The sequence below is a fragment of the Cygnus olor genome, chromosome W (assembly GCF_009769625.2).
Source record: "Cygnus olor isolate bCygOlo1 chromosome W, bCygOlo1.pri.v2, whole genome shotgun sequence".
Taxonomy (NCBI): domain Eukaryota; kingdom Metazoa; phylum Chordata; class Aves; order Anseriformes; family Anatidae; genus Cygnus; species Cygnus olor.
Window position 1 is genome coordinate 4,063,156 of NC_049199.1, and position 20,329 is coordinate 4,083,484.

The 20,329-nt window shown below is 49.2% G+C and overlaps 1 long non-coding RNA gene across 1 annotated transcript; it reads left to right on the top strand.

The window, feature by feature from the left end:
* The first annotated feature begins 383 nt into the window (after nt 1–383).
* LOC121062445 lies at nt 384–20,021 on the top strand. The gene is made up of 3 exons (XR_005815562.1): nt 384–394; nt 788–794; nt 19,787–20,021. It is a non-coding gene; the product is annotated as an uncharacterized LOC121062445 (long non-coding RNA).
* Nucleotides 20,022–20,329: the final 308 nt, after the last annotated feature.

A 20,329-nucleotide genomic window follows, 5' to 3' on the forward strand; every position in this document is an offset into this window, starting at 1 on the left:
TCTGATATTTTGGAATCGACTGATCTTGTGCTTTTAGGAGACAGTGCTTAAAGAGTGACCAGCACTGATGGACGCCAATGCCTTCAAAAGCAGTTTCCCAGGGGACCTTGCTGACTAGTTCCCTGAGCAGCCTGAAGTCTGCTTTCCCCATATCCAGGGCTGAAGTTTTGGTGGCAGTTTTCCTTCTGTTACCATAAATTCTAAACTCAACCACTTCATGGTCACTATGACCGAGACGGCCGCCAATTGCCACGTCTCCCACAAGACCCTCTCTGTTCTTCAGCAACAGATCTAGGAGGGCACCTTTCCTAGTTGGCTCCCTTAGCACCTGCACCAAGAAGTTATCATCTAGGTGCTTTATGAACCTCCTGGACTTGCTCGTGTCAGCCGTGTGGTGATCCCAGTTGACGTCTGGCAAGTTGAAATCCCTCATTAGGACGAGGGGAGTTGATCTCGAGGCATCTCTTAGTTCTGCAAAGAATAATTCATCGGCGTTGTCGTCCTGGCCAGGTGGTCTGTAATAGACTCCCACAACGACATCCCCTTTATTTGTTCGTCCCTTAATCCTTACCCAGAGGCTCTCAACTTTGCCGTTGCCAACTTGAAGTTCCACACAGTCCAGCCCATGCTTCACATACATCGCCACCCCGCCACCTCGCCTACCCTGCCTGTCCCTCTTGAAGAGCCTGTAACCATCTATTGCGACACACCAGCCACAGGACTCATCCCACCAGGTTTTGCTTATGCCAATGATGTCGTAGCTGCGGGACTGGGCCAAGACTTCTAGCTCATCCGTTTTATTCCTCATACTGCGTGTGTTTGTGTAGAAGCACTTCAAATGCGCCTCCCTACACGCAGCACTTTGTGGAGCCGACCGAAGGGCCTCACTAGCACACAGTCCCTCTGATTCTAGCACACCATCCCTTAGCTCATCACCGGCGTGCCTGGTTTTATCCCCTTCCCCCTTCGACTCTAGTTTAAAGCCCTATCTATCAGCCCCGCCAACTCCTGGGCAAAAATCCTCACCCCCCTCCGAGAGAGGCGCATCCCATCTGGTGCCAGCAGGCCCGGTGTCGCGTAGACCTTCCCGTGATCGAAAAACCCAAAATTCTGCCGGTTGCACCAGTCCTGAAGACGTGTTAATGTGATGAGTCTGCTTGTCAGCATCGATCCTCCCTATCGGAAGGACAGAGGCAAACGCAACCTGTGCCCCTGATCCTTTAAGTAGTCGCCCCAAAGCCCTAAAGTCCCTTTTGATCGCTCTCGGACTTCTCCTTGCTACCTTGTCATTACCAGCCTGAAAGACCAGTAGCGGGTAGTAGTCGGTGGGCCGTACCAGGCGCTTGACTTTCCTAGCGAAGTCTCTCACCCGAGCCCCAGGGAGGCAACAGACTTCCCTGTGGTTTCAGTCCGGACAGCATATTGGGCCCTCTGTCCCTTTCAAAAGGGAGTCCCCCATGACAATAACCCTCCTTTCTTTTTTGACAGTTGATGTAGCAATGTGGGGGGTAGGTGACCTTGCCTTAGGCATCCTCTCCAACTGGGACGGGCTTTCATCTACATCATTGTTCTGACTGTCGTGTTCTAGACCCTCATACCTGTTATATAAGGGTAGATGGGAAGGTGAGGTGGGCAGGGACAGGGCTCGCCTACCACCCCAAACAGGAACCTGACTCCATTCCCCCCCCTTGGCCTAGGTCTCCTCCTACTGCCTGGCAGGATGAGGGAACTTTTGTCTTCTGCGTAGCAGGAGACATTTGTGTTATGGCAGGCTCGTGAGTCTGTCTCAGAGAGGGTAGAGTACACCTCCACCAGTCAGTTTCCCTCTCTGACTCCCTGATGCTCCTGAGCCTGCTCACCTCCTCCCGAAGCTCCGCTACCTGGCTGAGCAGCTCTTCAACCTGGGCACACCTCCCACAGGCATACCCCTCGCTGCTGCTGTCGGATACCGACAGAAGACTCGGGCACACCCTGCAGCCCAAGACCTGGACGGCGGTGTGTTTCCCCAAGCCCTCCGTCTGAGTAGCCACATCAGTGACTGTGGCTGGAGAGGCCGCAAGAGATGCGGAGGCCACGGTTTTCTGCCTGGTTGATACCATGGCCAGGTTCCTCGCAGGCAGGTTACAAGTACCGAAGTGAAAGACCGCTGCAAAAGAGCGGCGATTGGCCCTCCCTGCTGGCCCTCCCTGCTCGCCCTGCCTGCGCGCACTGCCACACAAAGTGCCGCGCCCCGCCCTTCTGACGCGCCCCGCCCTGGTCGCCGCGCTCCTGGTCGCCGCGCTTCCTAGGGGCTGCTTTTGAACGGCCGGGGAGGGGGCGCTGCTGGCTCCGCCTACGCCTCGTCAGCCTCCCTCGGGAGGGCTGCCGGGTCCTGGCGGCTCCCTCGGCTGCCTCGAGTGGCCTCGATGCCAAAAAAAAAAGCCCTGCCTGTCTCGATCCCCCGCTCCGCTGCAGAACGCGTCTGCCCCGGAGCCGATCGCCTCTGCAGACACCAAGGTCAGTGAAGAAGGAGGGGGAGGAGGTGCTCCAGGTGCCGGAGCAGGAGTTCCCCTACAACCTGTGGATAGGATCATGGTGGAGCAGGCTATCCCTCTGCAGCCCGTGGCGTACCATGGTGGAGCAGGTTTCCAAGCTGCAGCCCATGGAGGAGCCCAGGGTGGAGCAGGAGGATCTGGCTAGAAGGAGGCTGAAGCCCATGGAAAGCCCCTGCAGGAGCATACTCTGAGCCAGACCTATAGCCCGTGGAGAGGAGCCCACGCAGGAGCAGGGGATCTGGCAGGAGCTGCTGCCCTTGGGGGGCACATGTAGGACCAGTCCGCTCCTGATGGATGGACCCTGTGGTATGGATGCATATTTGGAGCAGTTCTTGAAGAACTGCTGTCTGTGGGAAGCCCACATAGGATCAGTTCAGGAAGGACTCCACCTCGTGGGTGTGACACCATGCTGGAACAGAGGAAGAATCCCTCGCACTGTAAGCAAAGAGCAGGTCTGAGAGCACCCGATGAAACTAAACAAGTACAAGTCTATGGGGCCTGATGACATGCATCCCAGGGTCCTGAGGGAATTGGCTGACGTAGTTGTCAAGCCACTCTCCATCATATTTGAAAAGTCCTGGCAGTCAGGCGAAGTCCCTGGTGACTGGAAAAAGAGAAACATCACTCCCATTTTTAAATGGGTTAGAAAGGAGGACCCGGGGAACTACAGAGCCTCACCTCTGTACCGGGGAAGATCATGGAACAGATCCTCCTGGAAGCAATGTCAAGGCACATACACGACAAGGAGATGATCTGAGACAGCAAGCATGGCTTCACCAAGGGCAAATCGTGCCTGACCAATCTGGTGGCTTTCTACAACGGAGTGACTGCATCACTTGACAAGGGAAGACCAACCGATGTCATCTACCTGGACTTCTGTAAGGCCTGTGACATGGTCCCTCATGAAATCCTGGTCTCCAAATTGGAACAAGATGGATTTGAAGGGTGGACTATTTGGTGGATAAGGAATTGTGTGGTTGGCTGCAGCCAAAGTTGCAGTCCATGCACCATGTCCAGGTGGAGGCCAGTGACAAGTGGTGTACCTCAGGGGTTTGTCTTGGGACCGGTACTGTTTAATCTTTATCAATGACATAGACAGTGGGATCGAGTGCACCCTCAGCAAATTTTCAGATGACACCAAGCTGAGTGGTACAGTTGATACAGTAGAAGGAAGGAATGCCATCCAAAGGGACCAGGACAAGGCTGAGAAGTGGGCCCCTGTGAATCCAATGAGGTTCAACAAGTCGAAGTGCAAGGTGCTGCACCTGGGTCAGGGCAACCCCTCTACGTAGCCATGCTACGTGTATTTGTGTAGAGACATTTAAGTTGGGCCCTACTGAAACTAACTTACTGGCTGGAATAGCTGTCATTCCTTTTTTCTACTCTTCAAGTGCTCTCTCGCTGACACCTGTTCCTTTTCCTATCTCTGGGCAGCCACTGCTGACACTGCCTTTAACATTCCTCTCCCCAAACAGCTTTAGTTTAAAGCTCTCTTTACTAGCTTGGCAAACCTGCAAGCCAAAGATGCTCTTCCCCTCCTCCGACAGATGGACCTCATCAGTCCCCAGTAGACCAGGTTTCTCAAAGAGAGCCCCACGGCCTAAAAAATCCAAATCCCTAGCTATAACACCAGCCCTGCAACCATTCATTGATCTGCCAGATTTGACTGTTCATTTCAATGCCTTTTCCTTTGACCGGTAGGATCCAAAAGAAGACCACTGTGCTCCAGAGCTTCTTACAGCTGCTCCAAGGGCTCTGTAGTCCTTCCTGATATGCCTTGGAATGCTATTGACAGTGTCATTGGTGCCCACATGAAATAACAGCAGTGGATAGTAATCTGTGGGCCATACAAAACTTGGTAGTCTCTCAGTGACATCCCTGATACGAGCCCCTGGTAAGCAACACACCTCTCCTGAGAGTGGCTCAGGTTGGCAAATGGGTGTCTTCGTACCTCTCAGAAGAGAGTTGCCTACAACTATCACTTGTCACCTGGTTGTTATATGGGGAGTGGATTGGGCTGGTATAGTCAGCGCCAATGTCTCCCCTGATGTTGTAGATCCTTCCTCTTCAGTCTGCAGAGCAGTGAAGCGGTTCTGCAAGGGCACCTCAGGTTTCAGGGGAAGTCTTTTCCTCCTGCTGGTCCTTGCTGTTGCAAGCTTCCATTCTTCAGCACTATTGGCTTCTTTCCCTTCCATGTGTGCTTGTGGGGGAGTTTTTGGCCATTTGGCTGTGGGTCCACTACAGACTGTGCTTGGAACCAGCTAACTCCTTCTCAGCCTCCCTGATGTTACGCAGCCTTCTCACTGCCTACTGCAGCTCAGCCACCTGCTTGCTGCAGGAGGTTGTTCACCTGGGCACACCTTTTGCAGGCAGATCTGCCACCTGTCCTTGCCACAGGTCTAGGTCTAGTTCCTGCAGTCTGAGGTCTGCACTGCAGCCTCTCCCTTCATCAGCTCCATTTGGGTGGATGCATTGGCCACTGCTGGGGTAGATGGTGCAGACCCCACAGCTGGAGCTGCAGCCTTTGCTCTAAGATGAGTGCCCACCATTAGGCTTAGTGGGTCAGGTAGTATGAGTGCCCTTGACCATTTCAAATGGTCACTGAATGGTCCCTGGTTGCTGGGTTATATGTACTCCGAGTGTCCCACTTGGCCAGTGAAATAGCCCTCTTTCAAAAAAATGCCCTCCCTTGCTGCGCTACACCCTAGTCACTAGCGCTTCCTGGGTCTGCCTTTTGTGGGTGTGGGGGAGTGTCCACCATTGTTCCTGGCCCAGTCCAAGCCTTATCAGCTGCTCTTGTAAGAGTTGCCAGCTCCTGGTGGGTCTCTGCACTACCCTGGGTTTTCCCCGGTATAGGAAAATCCCTTGTATGCTGCAATTCCCTGCTTCGTTGCAAATTGTTCCAGCACCAAAGCTGTTCACCTTGGCAATAAGTCCCAGAAGTTTGTCCCTAAACTGCACTTCTTGAAGAGAACTAAGAACAGCAGCAGCAGCAGCAGACCTGGATTTCAGAGTCAATAAATGAGAAACAGAATAAAAGCAAGCTGCTGGTAACCTTATTTTCAAATGTGCTGAATATGCAGCTGCAGTTCCCTGTTCTATAGAGCATGGATGTACAGCTACAGCTGAAAATCAGGCTTTAAATTAACTCCAGAAACAAAAAGGGAAATAATGTCCATAAGCTCCTGTTTTCTATTTTAGTAGGCATCAACACTATGCCACTAATATTTTAACATATTGCTTTAATTAGCACTGTTTCCTGAGGCGTCCTGTTCAAGTAATTATTTTTGCTACATTTCCATAGACAGAAGGTAATGTTTTTCTCAAGCAGAAGTAGAAAAGACTACTGTGCATAAGTAACAAACGTCTTTCCTGAGTGTCAGAAACAACCTCCCCTAATGCTAGGGATGTGTGAATGATGTTTCTTATTAACAGCTCTGATTAAGCACATGATTAGTTTTCCCACTGTGGTGGTTTTACTCAGGTGGGAAGCTGAGCTCCACCACAAGCACTCTCTCAATCCCCCTCCTCAAAGTGAAAGGGGGAGAAAATACGATGAAGAGGGCTCAAGGGTTGAGATAAGGACAGGGAGATCACTCAACAATTATCGTCATAGACAAAAAAGATTCGGCGCAGGGAGATTAGAGAAATTTATTGCCTATTACTAACAAGCTAGAGAAGTGAGAGACAAAGAAAACAAACTAAAACCACCTTCCCCCCAACCACCCTCTTCCACCTCAGTGGCTGAGGTTGGAAGGGACCTCCAGAGATCGTCTGCCCGGCTGGCAGCTAAGCAGCACACAGACGTTTGCTCACCCTCCTCCCCACATTGGGATGGGGGAGAGAATCGGAAAGAAAAATTAAATGCTTGTGGGTTGAGATAATGACAGTTTAATAGGACAGAAAAGAAATAATAATAATAATAATAATATAAAAATAATAAAATAATAATGGTAATAATAATGATAATAGTAATAATAACATGTACAAAGCATGTGTACAAAGTACGTGATGCACAATGCGATTGCTCACCACCCGCTGACTGATGCCCAGCCTATTCCCAAGCCGCCGGTCCCCCCACCCTGGCCAGCCATCCCATATTAATTGTTCAGCATGACGCCATATGGTATGGAATACCCCTTTGGCCAGTTTGGATCAGCTGTCCTGGTTCTGTCCCCCTGCAGCTTCTTGGGTGCCCCCAGCCTCCTCATTGTCAGGGCAGTATAAGAAGCTTAAAAGTCCTTGACTTAGTGTAAGCACTGATCTGCAACAATTAAAACATCAGTGTGTTATCAGCATTATTCTCATCCTAAATCCAAAACACAGCACCATACCAGCTACTAGGAGGAAAATTAACTCTATCCTAGCTGAAACCAGGACACTCCTCAGTGCTCGGAGGAAGCAGATGATGGTGGGGGTGTCCCTGACCACTGGGGGGATCACAGGTTTTACTGTCCAGCAGCAGTTCCAGTTCAATTCCCACTTAGGACTTGTAGCTGCTTGATTTTATAGACAGTACTCTGTGTGCTGTTATGCTTCCCTGTTCTGTGACAGGGTCATCACAACTACCTTCTTGGCTGGGTGCCTGGGTCCTTCAAGGCCGGTAAGGAGGGACAAAGTTGGCCTGGTGCCCAGGAACCTTGAGGCTGATGGAAAGGGGGAGAAGTCTGCCTAGCGTGCAGCACCTTCAAGGCCTGGTGAAGAGGGGAAAGGAGACTGATACGTGACCAGCTCGGTCACAGAGAATGGCCGTTTGCCCTATAACGTGTGGTTAATTATGCTAACCATATTATCTGTGGTCAGGAACAGGGAGTTCTGGACACAAGATGTGAACCAAAGTCTTCACGGTACTTGATAATACATTTAATTATACAAAACTCTCAAAGAATCACAAAAATATGCAGAACAATTAAGCTACATAAGGACTTAACATTAGAAGCACAGTGTGCATTGTTGGAATATTACTTTGTTTACAAATAAGGCTACTTATAATGAAGTTTATCTTTCATAGTTTTATTCAAGAAAATTGAATTCAAGGGAAAGGCATCTTACAAAGTTTATTTTTCTATCTACGAGATAATAGAAAAGATAATGTTGACATTTTTCTACATAGCAACCATGTGAATGATATTTATAACAATGATAACGTGACATTATTTTGGGAGGACCAGGATCACTGAGATGATTGGGTAAATTTGACCCTAATCTTTCAGGTTAAAAAAAAAAAAAAAAAAAAGTAATGCAAAACAAAGCACAAAAGAAATTAAAAATATAGAAAGAGTTATATTTTGATCCCCTCCCTCTATAACACCTGGCTTCTATAAGAAACAGTGTGGCCAGTGTGGATTTCGATGATGCCATCCAAAGGGACCTGAACAAGGCTGAGAAGTGGGCCCATGTGAATCCAATGAGGTTCAACAAGTCGAAGTGCAAGGTGCTGCACCTGGGTCAGGGCAACCCCTCTTCTGGGAGAAGAACTTCTTGAGAGCTGTCCTGCAGAGAAAGACTTGGGAGTTTTAGTGGACTAAAAGCTTGACATGAGCCAGCAGTGCACGCTTACAGCCCAGAAGGCCAACTGCATCCTGGGCTGCATCAACAGAGGTCGAGGGAGGTGATTGTCCCCCTCTACTCTGCCCTCGTGAGGCCCCACTTGGAGTACTGCTTCCAGGTCTGTGGCCCCCAGCACAAGAAAGATGTTGATCTGTTAGAGAGGGTCCAGAGGAGGGCCATGAAGAGGATCAGAGGGCTGGAGCACCTCTCCCAGGAAGAAAGGCTGAGAGAGCTGGGGCTGTTCAGACTACAGAAGAGAAGGCTCCAGGGAGACTTCTTTGTGGCTTTTCAATACTTAAAGGTAGAGGTATTAATGCCTGAATCTAAATTTGTCCAAGCTTCAATATTGTTATTACAGGAGATATTCTCCCCCTTCCCATCAGCCTCAAGGTTCCTGGGCGCTAGGCCAACTTCGTCCCTCCTTACCAGCCTTGAAGGACCTATGAGCTGGGGGCTCATGGACCTGGACCCTGGAGCTGGGGAGCATGGCCTCACCTGGAGCCTCTGGCAGAAAACCCCAGGAGAAACTTGAGGTTGACCTCTGGGGTTCTGGAGCCGGGGCTATCGAGGATCAGAAGCCAATTACACCCCAACTGAAAAGGAGATACTAACAGCGTATGAAGGGGTAACACACTCAGCAATAGAAAGTGGGAAACGGGGGGGGGGCTCTCGTTATGAAGACATCTGTCTTCCCAAACAACCGCTATGCATATTGAGGCCCTGCTTCCCAGGACATGGCTGAACATCACTCATTGATGGATAGTAGAGATTTTTTTTTCCTCTCTGTGCTTCCACGCAGCCTTTGCTTATTTATTTATTTTTTTTTCCCTCTTCCTTTTCCCTTTAATTAAATTATGCTTATCTCAGCCTGTGAGCCTTTTTTTTTTTTTCTTTCTTTCCAGAATACTTTCTTCTCCCCCTCTTCTTTTGAGGAGGGGGAGCAAGAGAGCAGTTGTAGTGGAGTTTAGCTGTCCAGCAAAGTAAAACCACCACCCACGTGTCCCCCACGGGCAGCAGCTCCTGTCAGATCACCTGCTCCTGCATTGGCCCCTCTCCACGGGCTACAGGTCTGGCCCAGAGTGTGCTCTGGTGGGGGCTGTCCATGGGCTGCAGCCTCTTTCTAGCCACATCTGTAGGCTCCTCCATGGGCTGTAGATGGATATCTACTCTGCAGTGGTTCACCATGGGATGCAGGGGGACAGCATGCTTCACCATGGTCCTCTCTATGGGCTGCAGGGGAACTTCTGCTCTGGTGCCTGGAGCACCTCCTCCCTCTCATTCTTCACTGATCTGGGTGTCTGCAGGGCTGTTTCTCACTTCTCGCTTTCCCAGCTGCTGTTGTGCAGCAATTTTTTTCCCCCTTTCTTAAATATGGTCTCGCAGAGGTGCGAACAGCAGCACTTACTGGCTCAGCTCTGGCCAGCAGCGGGACCCTTTTGGAGCCAGGTGGAACTGGATTTTAGCTAATATAGGACAGCTTCTGGACTCTTCTCACAGAGGCCACCCTTGCAGCGCCCCCTGCTACCAAACCCTTGCCACAGAAATCCAGTGTAGGGCTGAATAATTAAAGTAGCATATTATAATTTTAGTAAAGTTGCAAAAAAACATTTGAGTGATTGCTTGAATCTGTAGTGGTTATCTATGAATACTGGATGTGAAAAATAACAAGAAGGGGTTCTACAGATACATAGGCAGGAGGAGACAGGCCAAGGAGAATGTTCCCAGGGAACTGGCTTCCTCAGACATGGAAAAAGCTGAGGTACTCAATAAGTGCTTTGCCTCAGTCTTCACTGGTGGTCAAGTTTCCTATGTCTGTCAGGACCCTGAACCTCGAGGAGAGGGTGAGAAGAGCGGATTCTGTCCCACTGTGACAGTGGAACAAGTCCGGGACCACCTAATGAAATTGGATGTGTATAAGTCCATGGGGCCAGATGGTATACATCCCAGGGTGCTGAGAGAGATGGCTGATGTGGTTGCCAAGCCACTCTCCATCATATTTGAAAAATCATGGCTGTCGGGTGAAGTCCCCGTTGACTGGAAAAAGGGAAACATTACTCCCATTTTTAAGAAAGGAAGAAAGAAAGACCCGGGGAACTACAGGCCGGTGAGCCTCACCTCTGTGCCTGGGAAGATCATGGAGCAGATCCTCCTGGAAGATATGTTAAGGCATGCACGAGATAAAGAGGTGATCCGAGACAGCCAGCACGGCTTCACCAAAGGCAGATCTTGCCTAACCAATCTGGTGGCCTTCTATGATGGAGTGACGGCATCGGTGGACCTTTGTCTAACCTAACCCTAGGGCGATGGATACTATCTACCTGGACTTGAGCAAAGCCTTTGATATGGTCCCTCACCACATTCTTCTCTCTAAATTGGAGAGGTATGGATTTGAAGGATGGACTGTTAGGTGGATAAAGAATTGGTTGGCTGGTCGCAGCCAAAGGGTTGTGGTCAACGGTTCTATGTCTGGGTGGAGGTCAGTCACAAGTGGTGTCCCTCAGGGGTTGGTCTTGGGACCAGTGCTCTTCAACATCTTTATCAATGACATAGGCGACGTAATCGAGTGCACCCTTGGCAAGTTTGCAGATGACACCAAGCTGAGCAGTGCAGTTGATACAATAGAGGGAAGGGATGCCATCCAGAGGGACCTGGACAGGCTGGGGAAGTGGGCCCATGAGAACCTAATGAGGTTCAACAAGGCCAAGTGCAAGGTGTTGCACTGGGGCTGGGACAATCCCAGGTATTTATATAGACTGGGAGAAGAAGAACTTGAGAGCAGCCCTGCGGAGAAGGACTTGGGGGTCCTGCTGGACGAGAAGCTGGACATGAGCCAGCAGTGCGTGCTTGCAGCCCGGAAGGCCAACTATGTCCTGGGCTGCATTAAAAAAGGGGTGGCCAGCAGGGAGAGGGAGGTGATCGTCCCCCTCTACTCTGCTCTTGTGAGACCCCACCTGGAATACTGCGTGCAGGCCTGGGGGCCCCAGCACAAGAAGGATGTGGAGCTCTTGGAACGGGTCCAGAGGAGGACCACTAAGATGATCAGAGCAGCCTTCCAGTACTTGAAGGGAGCGTATAAACAGGAGGGGGAAACGCCTGTTTACATGTGTTGACAGTGATAGGACAAGGGGGAATGGTTCTAAACTAAGACAGGGGAGATTTAGGTTAGATATTAGGAGAAGGTTTTTCACTCAGAGGGTGGTGAGGCACTGGAACAGGTTGCCCAGGGAGGTTGTGGATGCCCCATCCCTGGAGGCATTCAAGGCCAGGCTGGATGCGGCTCTGGGCAGCCTGCTCTAGTGGTTGGCAACCCTGCCCAGAGCAGGGGGGTTGAAACTAGATGATCTTTGAGGTCCTTTTCAACTCAGGCCATTCTATGATTCTATGAATATAAAACACAAAAGGTTTCTCATGGAAACACATCCTTTTCCAGTATATATAAGGACAGTTTCAAGCGTTTCATTATGTTCTATTTCAAAATGACATATATTTTGTTCAGTATCAAGACATGTCTTGGGCGTTTATGGTATTACTTTCACAAATAAATCCTTGCTGTTCCCATACAACACGTGCATTAACATCAACAGTTTGCCCTTTTTTTTTTCTATTTCGTTAGGCCCACAGTCTATGTTTTAATGGATAGAGTACAGTTCCATTGTGATTTAATCCTAACGCAAGGATTGGGTATATGGTATATACCAAAGCATTGCATATTGTTAAGACAAATGTTGTGGCCTTATTGGTGATGGCGTTATAAGTAAAATTGACTAAATGCCACCAGGATTGGTATTTCCATTCAAATTTATTTGCATTATCCCACATTACCTTTCAAATTTCAGTAGACAGGGTGCCCCCCTTCACCTTTTCTTATAATAGGCGCTACCATAGATTGCATCCACAGCTGAGCTTGGATACAACAGAGCTAGAGAAACATTACCTTGGGCTACACCAAGTGCATCTACAATCAGTTCGTGGTCCCTTCTATTAATTCATTCCCCTTGAGGCAATATATCCGATAAGAGCCACTGGTTAGTTACAAATGCTAATAGAGAAGACTGCAGTGGATGTTCGAATTTGTTTAAATCACTTGTTGTTGTGCTTATTTTATTTATGAGCACTTCAGCATCTATACTATTTGATACTCCTCATCCTGTCCCTAGGATACCAGTCACATCCCTCCTTGTTTGTTTTGGAGAGGTGAGGGTTCACCTGCGTACCTATGTTAACCGTCTTGCATAGGACATACTTAGGAATGGTGAACAGGTTTGATTGCAGAGATATTAGCTTGCATCAATAGTTTTACTTGTTTAAGAGAGTCCATCATGGTATACTTAACATGAGCTTGAGACCATTGCCACTCTAGGGTTTTTTGACCACAGATTAGGAGGAGCAGTATTGTTAGGGTTTGGAATAGTAACACGAACACAGCATTTCCATCTGCCATCCTGCGGAGTGCTGTAAGAGATAACAAAGACTTGTTTTGGCAGGGAGAAGCCAAACAGGTTACCCCGTTAAAAAGAAGGAAACATCCATCGTGCACTAATTCTATGTTTGCACTACTGCTATTGGTAGCTTCCCAGGCAAGTGGGCCACAAGGTTTGATTAGTGTCATACGTACAGTACTGATGGATGGTAAATTGACCATCACAGTCTGCCCTGGCTGTAATATTGTCGGACATTCTCTTTCCCCGGTAGGTGGTGCTCCAAGTTCTGTTTTTACAAAGAAATCCTTGCCTACAGGGCTTCCATTAGGTTCTTATCAGTTATTTAATTGATCAAGTACCTTGAAAAGTCATGTATCCCGTTGAGCCTCACGTGGTTTGAGATTGCTTTTTGATGAGCCATTAGCTCTTTCTACCATCCCATATTTAATTGAGGGTAGTATGGGGTGTGAAACAGCCATTGAATTCCTTCTTGTTTTGCCCAAACTTGCATGAGAAATGTGAGCCATTATTACTTTGGATAACATCAAGGGTAGGTATATATGAGAATCAAGATGACAGTTCTCACATGGTGTTTCACCCATCAGTCTTCCAACACTTATCACTATCAGCAAGTAGGAGACTACTTCCACTCCTGTGAGGACGTATCAATATCCCACAGAGGCTGTAAACAGTCCAATGTTATCAATTTGCCAGGTAGACCATAAAGTTTTCCCTTCATTGATAATGTAGAGGTGGTGCTTTAGCAGGGTGATCCACTTGTATTTTCAGTCTACATTGGAAACATTCTTTAAGAATAGTTTCACGTTTTTCTGTTTATGGGCCAGTACTTTACTGCACAGAGTAAAGGAAGTGCTTCCTTACCAGTATGACCTAGGTTTTGATGTAGCCATTCTTCCAACCAATACCACTCAGGTTACAGGGTGATTTTTCTAATTTTAGTTAACTCAAAGAATCATTAAGGTTGGAAAAGACCTCCAAGATCATCTAGTCCAACTGTCCCACCTACCAGCAATATTACCCACTAAACCATGCCCCCAAGGACCACATCCAACCTTTCCTTAAACACCCCCAGGGACAGTGACTCCACCACCTCCCTGGGCAACCCGTTCCAATGACTGACTACTCTTTCTGAGAAAATTTATCCTAATTTTCAACCCAAACCTCCCCTGGCGCAACTTGAGGCCATTCTCTCTTGTCTTATTGCTAGTGTTGTGTTAAGGGTGTAGCCAATTAGCTGTTATAAGCCCGGTGGCGTTCAGGGTACTGAACTATCACGAATACAGATTCACAAATAACGTAGTACACCCTCACTCTAGTCACGTTCCATGAACTACCACAGCCGCACTTAAAGAATTTGGTCACGTTCAATGAGAACTATCATGGCCAGGTTTAATGCAATCTAGTGCAATCGGCTCCAGGGTAGACACGTTCTGCAGTGGAGCAGGGGATCGCGGCAGGCAGGGCTTTTTTCCTGCATCGAGGCCACTCAAGGCAGCTGAGGGAGCCGCCAGGACCTGGCAGCCCTGGCGAAGGAGGCTGACGAGGCATGGGCGGAGCCGGCAGCGGCAGGCTATGCAAAGGCAGCCCCCGGGGAGCGCAAGCGACCGACCAGGAGTGCTTCGACCAGGACGGGCAAACAGGGTGTGGCATGTCAATCAAGGCGTGGCGCAGCAGTTTGCGTGGCAGTTCGAGCAGGGAGGGTGCTCTCACTGCTCTTTTCCAACGGTGGTTGTTACCTGCTCGCGAAGAGCCCAGCCATGGTATTCACCTAGGAGAAAGCCATGGCCTCTGCATCTCTTGCGGCCTCTCCAGCCACAGCTATCGATGAGGCTATCCAGACAGAGGTCTTGGGGAATCATGCGTCCATCCAGGTCTTGGGCTACAGGGTGTGCCCGAGTCTTCTATCAGTGTCTGACAGCAGCAGCAGTGGGTATGCCTGTGGGAGGTGTGTCCAGGTTGAAGAATTGCTCAGCCTGGTGGCGGAGCTTCAGGAGGAGGTGAGTAGGCTGAGGAGCATCAGGGAGTCAGAGAAGGAAATTGACTGGTGGAAGCATACTCTACCCACCCTGAGACAGACTCACGAGCCAGCCACCACACAAGAAACAAAGGTTCCCCTATCCCACCAGGCAGCCACTAAAAAAAGGACAAAGGTTCCCCTATCCCACCAGGCAGCAGGAGGGGACCTAGGTCAAGGGGGGGATGGAAGCAGGTTTCTGCTTGGGGTGGTAGGCGAGCCCTCTCCCTGCCCACCTCACCTTCCCGACTACCTTTACATAACAGGTATAAGGCTCTAGAACTTGACAGTCAAAACAACGATGTAGATGAAAGCCCATCCTGCTTGGAAGGGGTGCCTAAGGCAAGGCAACCTACCCACCACATCACTACATCTTCTACCAAGAACGAAAGAAGGGTTATCATCATGGGGGACTTCCTTCTGAAAGGGACAGAGGGCCCGCTATGCCGTCCGGACCCAACCCACAGGGAAGTTTGCTGCATCCCTGGGGCTCGGGTAAGAGACATTGCCAGGAAAGTCACTCGCCTGGTACGGCCCTCTGACTACTGCTCATTACTGTTTTTTCAGGCTGGTAATGACGAAGTAGCAAGGAGAAGTCCGAGAGCAATCAAAAGGGACTTTAGGGCTTTGGGGAGACTGGTTAAAGGATCAGGGGCACAGGTCATGTTTGCCTCTGTCCTTCCGATAGGAGGATTCAATGTTGACAGGCAGACTCAGATCACCAATATGTGGCTTCGAGACTGGTGCCACTGGCAGAACTTTGGGTTTCTTGGTCACGGGAAGTTCTACACGACACCAGGCCTGTTGGCACCAGATGGGATGCGCCTCTCTCGGAGGGGGAACAGGATTTTTGCCCAGGAGTTAGCGGGGCTGATAGATAGGGCTTTAAACTAGAGTCGAAGGGGGAAGGGGATAAAACCAGGCACGCCGGTGATGAGCTAAGGGATGGTGTGCTAGAATCAGAGGGACTGTGTGCTAGTGAGGCCCTTCGGTCGGCTCCACAAAGTGCTGCGTGTAGGGAGGCGCATTTGAAGTGCTTCTACACAAACACACGCAGTATGAGGAATAAAACGGATGAGCTAGAAGTCTTGGCCCAGTCCCGCAGCTACGACATCATTGGCATAAGCAAAACCTGGTGGGATGAGTCCTGTGGCTGGTGTGTCGCAATAGATGGTTACAGGCTCTTCAAGAGGGACAGGCAGGGTAGGCGAGGTGGCGGGGTGGCGATGTATGTGAAGCATGGGCTGGACTGTGTGGAACTTCAAGTTGGCAACGGCAAAGTTGAGAGCCTCTGGGTAAGGATTAAGGGACGAACAAATAAAGGGGATGTCGTTGTGGGAGTCTATTACAGACCACCTGGCCAGGACGACAACGCCGATGAATTATTCTTTGCAGAACTAAGAGATGCCTCGAGATCAACTCCCCTTGTCCTAATGAGGGATTTCAACTTGCCAGACGTCAACTGGGATCACCACACGGCTGACACGAGCAAGTCCAGGAGGTTCATAAAGCACCTAGATGATAACTTCTTGGTGCAGGTACTAAGGGAGCCAACTAGGAAAGGTGCCCTCCTAGATCTGTTGCTGAAGAACAGAGAGGGTCTTGTGGGAGACGTGGCAATTGGCGGCCGTCTCGGTCATAGTGACCATGAAGTGGTTGAGTTTAGAATTTATGGTAACAGAAGGAAAACTGCCACCAAAACTTCAGCCCTGGATATGGGGAAAGCAGACTTCAGGCTGCTCAGGGAACTAGTCAGCAAGGTCCCCTGGGAAACTGCTTTTGAAGGCATTGGCGTCCATCAGTGCTGGTCACTCTTTAAGCACTGTCTCCTAAAAGCACAAGATCAGTCGATTCCAAAATATCAGAAGTCAGGCAAGCGGGGCAGAAGGCCGGCCTGACTGACCAATGATCTTCTGCTTAAGCTTAGGCGAAAAAAGAAAGTGTATGGCTGCTGGAAGCAGGGTCAGGCGACGTGGAAGGACTACAGGAACGCTGTTCGCCTTTGTATGGATAAAAGTCATGTGGCCAAAGCCCAATTAGAGTTGAAGCTGGCCAGGTCTGTGGGAGACAATAAAAAGGGTTTTTTTTAAAATATGTGAACAGAAAAAGGAGGACCAGAGAAAACATAGGTCCGCTACTTGATGGGGATGGTCACCTCACAATCAAGGACATAGGCAAAGCAGAGATGTTTAATGCCTTCTTCGCCTCTGTCTTCAACATCAGTGATGGCCTTCGGGACCCCAGGTGCCCTGAGCTGGAGGACCGTGACAGTGGGAATGATAAACTCCCAAACAACCCTGAACGTGTGCGGGATTTGCTGCTCCACCTGGATCCATACAAGTCCATGGGTCCAGATGGGATTCATCCCAGGGTGCTCAGAGAGCTGGCTGACGTCATCGCGGGACCTCTCTCAATTATTTTTCAATGATCTTGGGAATCTGGAGAGGTCCCATTGGACTGGAAGCTGGCAGATGTTGTGCCAATTTTCAAGAAGGGTGAGAAAGAAGACCCTGGCAACTACAGGCCTGTTAGTCTCATGTCAGTGCCTGGTAAAATTATGGAGAAGATTGTCCTGGGAATTATTGAAGTGCACCTGGGGGACAATGCAGTCATAGGTTCCAGCCAACATGGGTTCACGAGGGGTAGGTCCTGCCTAACAAATCTGATTTCCTTTTATGATAAGATCACCCATCTAGTCGATCAAGGGAAACCAGTTGATGTGATCTTTTTGGACTTCAGTAAAGCTTTCGACACAGTTTCCCATAGGATCCTACTGGACAAAATGTCCAGCATACAGCTAGATAAAAACATCATACGATGGGTGAGCAATTGGCTGATGGGCAGGGCTCAAAGTGTTGTGGTAAATGGGGCCACATCTGGCTGGCGGATGGTCACTAGTGGGGTCCCCCAAGGCTCCATTTTAGGGCCAGTCCTCTTCAATGTTTTTATAAATGATTTGGATGTAGGACTAGAAGGTGTTTTGAGCAAATTTGCCGACGACACCGAACTTGGAGGAGTTGTGGACTCGGATGAGGGTGGAAAGGCCTTGCAGAGAGATCTGGACAGATTGGAGAGCTGGGCGATCACCAACCACATGAAGTTTAACAAAAGCAAGTGCCGGGTCCTGCGCCTGGGACAGGGCAACCCTGGCTATACATACAGACTGGGCAATGAGACACTGGAGAGCAGCCCCGCAGAGAGGGATCTGGGGGTTGTGGTTGACAGCAAGCTGAATATGAGCCAGCAGTGTGCCCTGGCAGCCAGGAGGGCCAACTGTATCCTGGGGTTGCATCAAGCACAGCATTGCTAGTCGGTCGAGGGAAGTGATTGTCCCGCTCTACTCTGCGCCTGTGGGGCGCTGGTGAGTACTGTGTGCAGTTCTGGGCACCACAGTACAAAAAGGTCGTGAAACTGTTGGAGAGTGTCCAGAGGAGGGCTACGAAGATGGTGAAGGGCCTAGAGGTGAAGACATATGAGGAGCGGCTGAGGTCACTTGGCCTGTTCAGCCTGGAGAAGAGGAGGCTGAGGGGAGACCTCATCGCGGTCTACAGCATCCTCACGAGGGGGAGTGGAGAGGAAGTTGCTGATATCTTCCTTTTAGTCACCAGTGATAGGACCTGTGGGAATGGTGTCAAGCTGAAGCAGGGGAGGTTCAGGCTGGATATCAGGAAAGGGTTCTTCACCAAGAGGGTTGTCGTGCACTGGAACAGGCTCCCTAGGGATGTAGTCACGGCACCAAGCCTGTCAGAATTTAAGAAGCGTTTGGACTGTGCACTTAGTCATACGGTCTGAATTTCTGGGTAGACCTGTGTGGTGCCAGGAGTTGGACTCGATGGTCCTTGTGGGTCCCGTCCAGCTTGGGATATTTTATGATTAAAGCAACAGGTACACAGCTTCTTTGGATTGCTGGGGATAAATTCACTGTCTGCAAAGCACACTCAAATACCAAAAGTATGAGTGTACTGGGTCTGGCTGGGATGTTAACTTTCCCTGCAGCAGCCCATACAGTGCTGTGCTCTGCACTTGTAGCTAGAAGAGCAGTGGTATCACACCAGTGTTGTGTCCGCTGCTGAGCAGTGCTGGCACAGTATCAGGACTCTCTCTAACCCTCCTAGGGGGTGGGCAAAAAGGGAGAAAGGAACATCACCAGGGCAGCTGACCTAAACCAACCAAAGGGATATTCCATACCATATGATGTCACACTCAGCAATAAAAGGTGGAAAAAGGAGGAAGAGGGGAGGGGTGGGCTCTCGTTGTGAAAACGTCTGTCCTCCTCCCAAACACCGGCTACGTGCGTTGAGGCCCTGCTTCAAGGACGTGGTCAAGCATCGCTCATTTGTGGGAAGTAGAGAGTAATTTCTTTCCTCTGCACTTCCACATAGCCTTTACTTGTTTTGTTTAGTTTTCCCTTTCCCCCTCCCTTTTCCCCTTTCCCTTTTTTTTTTCCCCTTTAGTTAAATTGTTAATTGTTTAGTTATATTGTTTAGTTAAATTGTTTAATTATTAGTAATCTTTCCTTAATAATTATTTCTTTTTTCCTTTACTTAAATCATCCTTATCTCAACCCGTGAGTTGTTCTTTCCTTTACTTCTTCCCCTCCTCTTCTAAGGAGGGGGAGTGAGAGAGCGGTTGTGGTGTTCAGCTGCCTAGCACGGTAAAACCACCACAGTCCTTTTTGGCGCCCAACGTGGGGCTCGAAGGGTTGAGATAACAGTAGAATTGATTAAAATGCTTACAACTAACACACTTACTTGCTAGTCACCATGTTCAGTATCCTGTTAATATTGGCTTGTTTGATCATGTGTCATGCAATCCGTGTCATGTTCTCCTTTCTCCTCTATATCCTATCGGAGAATGTGCTACAATCTGTGTTCGTTTTTTTTAATTCGCTGTGCTGCCAAGCACTGGCCTTGAGTTTAATCTGGCATTCAGGCTCTGCACTGTTATCATTTGGGTCTCATGGAAACTATCTTTTAGAGAATATTCAGAATTACACTGCCTTCCTTTCCTCATCTGGAAGTCAGTTTATGAATAATATCAGGAATGGTACCTCCTCCTTCTTTCACAGTGGGCTAATTACAACAGTTTCTGAGTATTTTGAATATCCATGTGTAACCCATATGTTGCTATTTCTAATTCTGAATAATGGGTTTCCTCTTCTCTCTAAGATTAGTCGATTGTTTAGAAAGCTTACCCGGGAATCTGTCCCGAAACAGTCTTGTGGCGGGTGGCAAGGTGTGTGGGAGGATATCGGCAGGTACCTGTCACGGGTGTCTCCTCCAATAGTTTTGAACTTCACCCCTGAACAAGTGCAGAATCCTAAAAACCTGATAGAATGTTTGAGAGTCGTATGCCCTGACCCTGACAATGCCGGAGAACGACAGCTTGCAGCACTGTGCTAGGTCCTGGCTTACTCCTATCAAACACTGTTTAACATCATCCAGCACCTTGAAGAGAGGGAAGAAGTCTCTGAATCTGATGACCAGATAACACATGCTGTGGCCGACCCAGAGGACCAACCGACTATGGTATCAGTCGCCCCCATAGTCAAGTCAAAACAATGGAAACGGAAGTCAGCTCGTTTAGTAAGGGAAGAAGCCTCTCCTAAGAAGGAGGGAGAAGGGGAGAAGGCAGGCACCTCTAAAGCAGAGCCATCACAAAAACAGCAGGAAGAAGAGATGGAAATCATAAAGGAATCAGAAACCACCCGATCCCTATCCCTGAGTGAGTTGCGAGAAATACGAAAGGATTATGGTCGACACCCAGGTGAACACATCCTCACCTGGCTG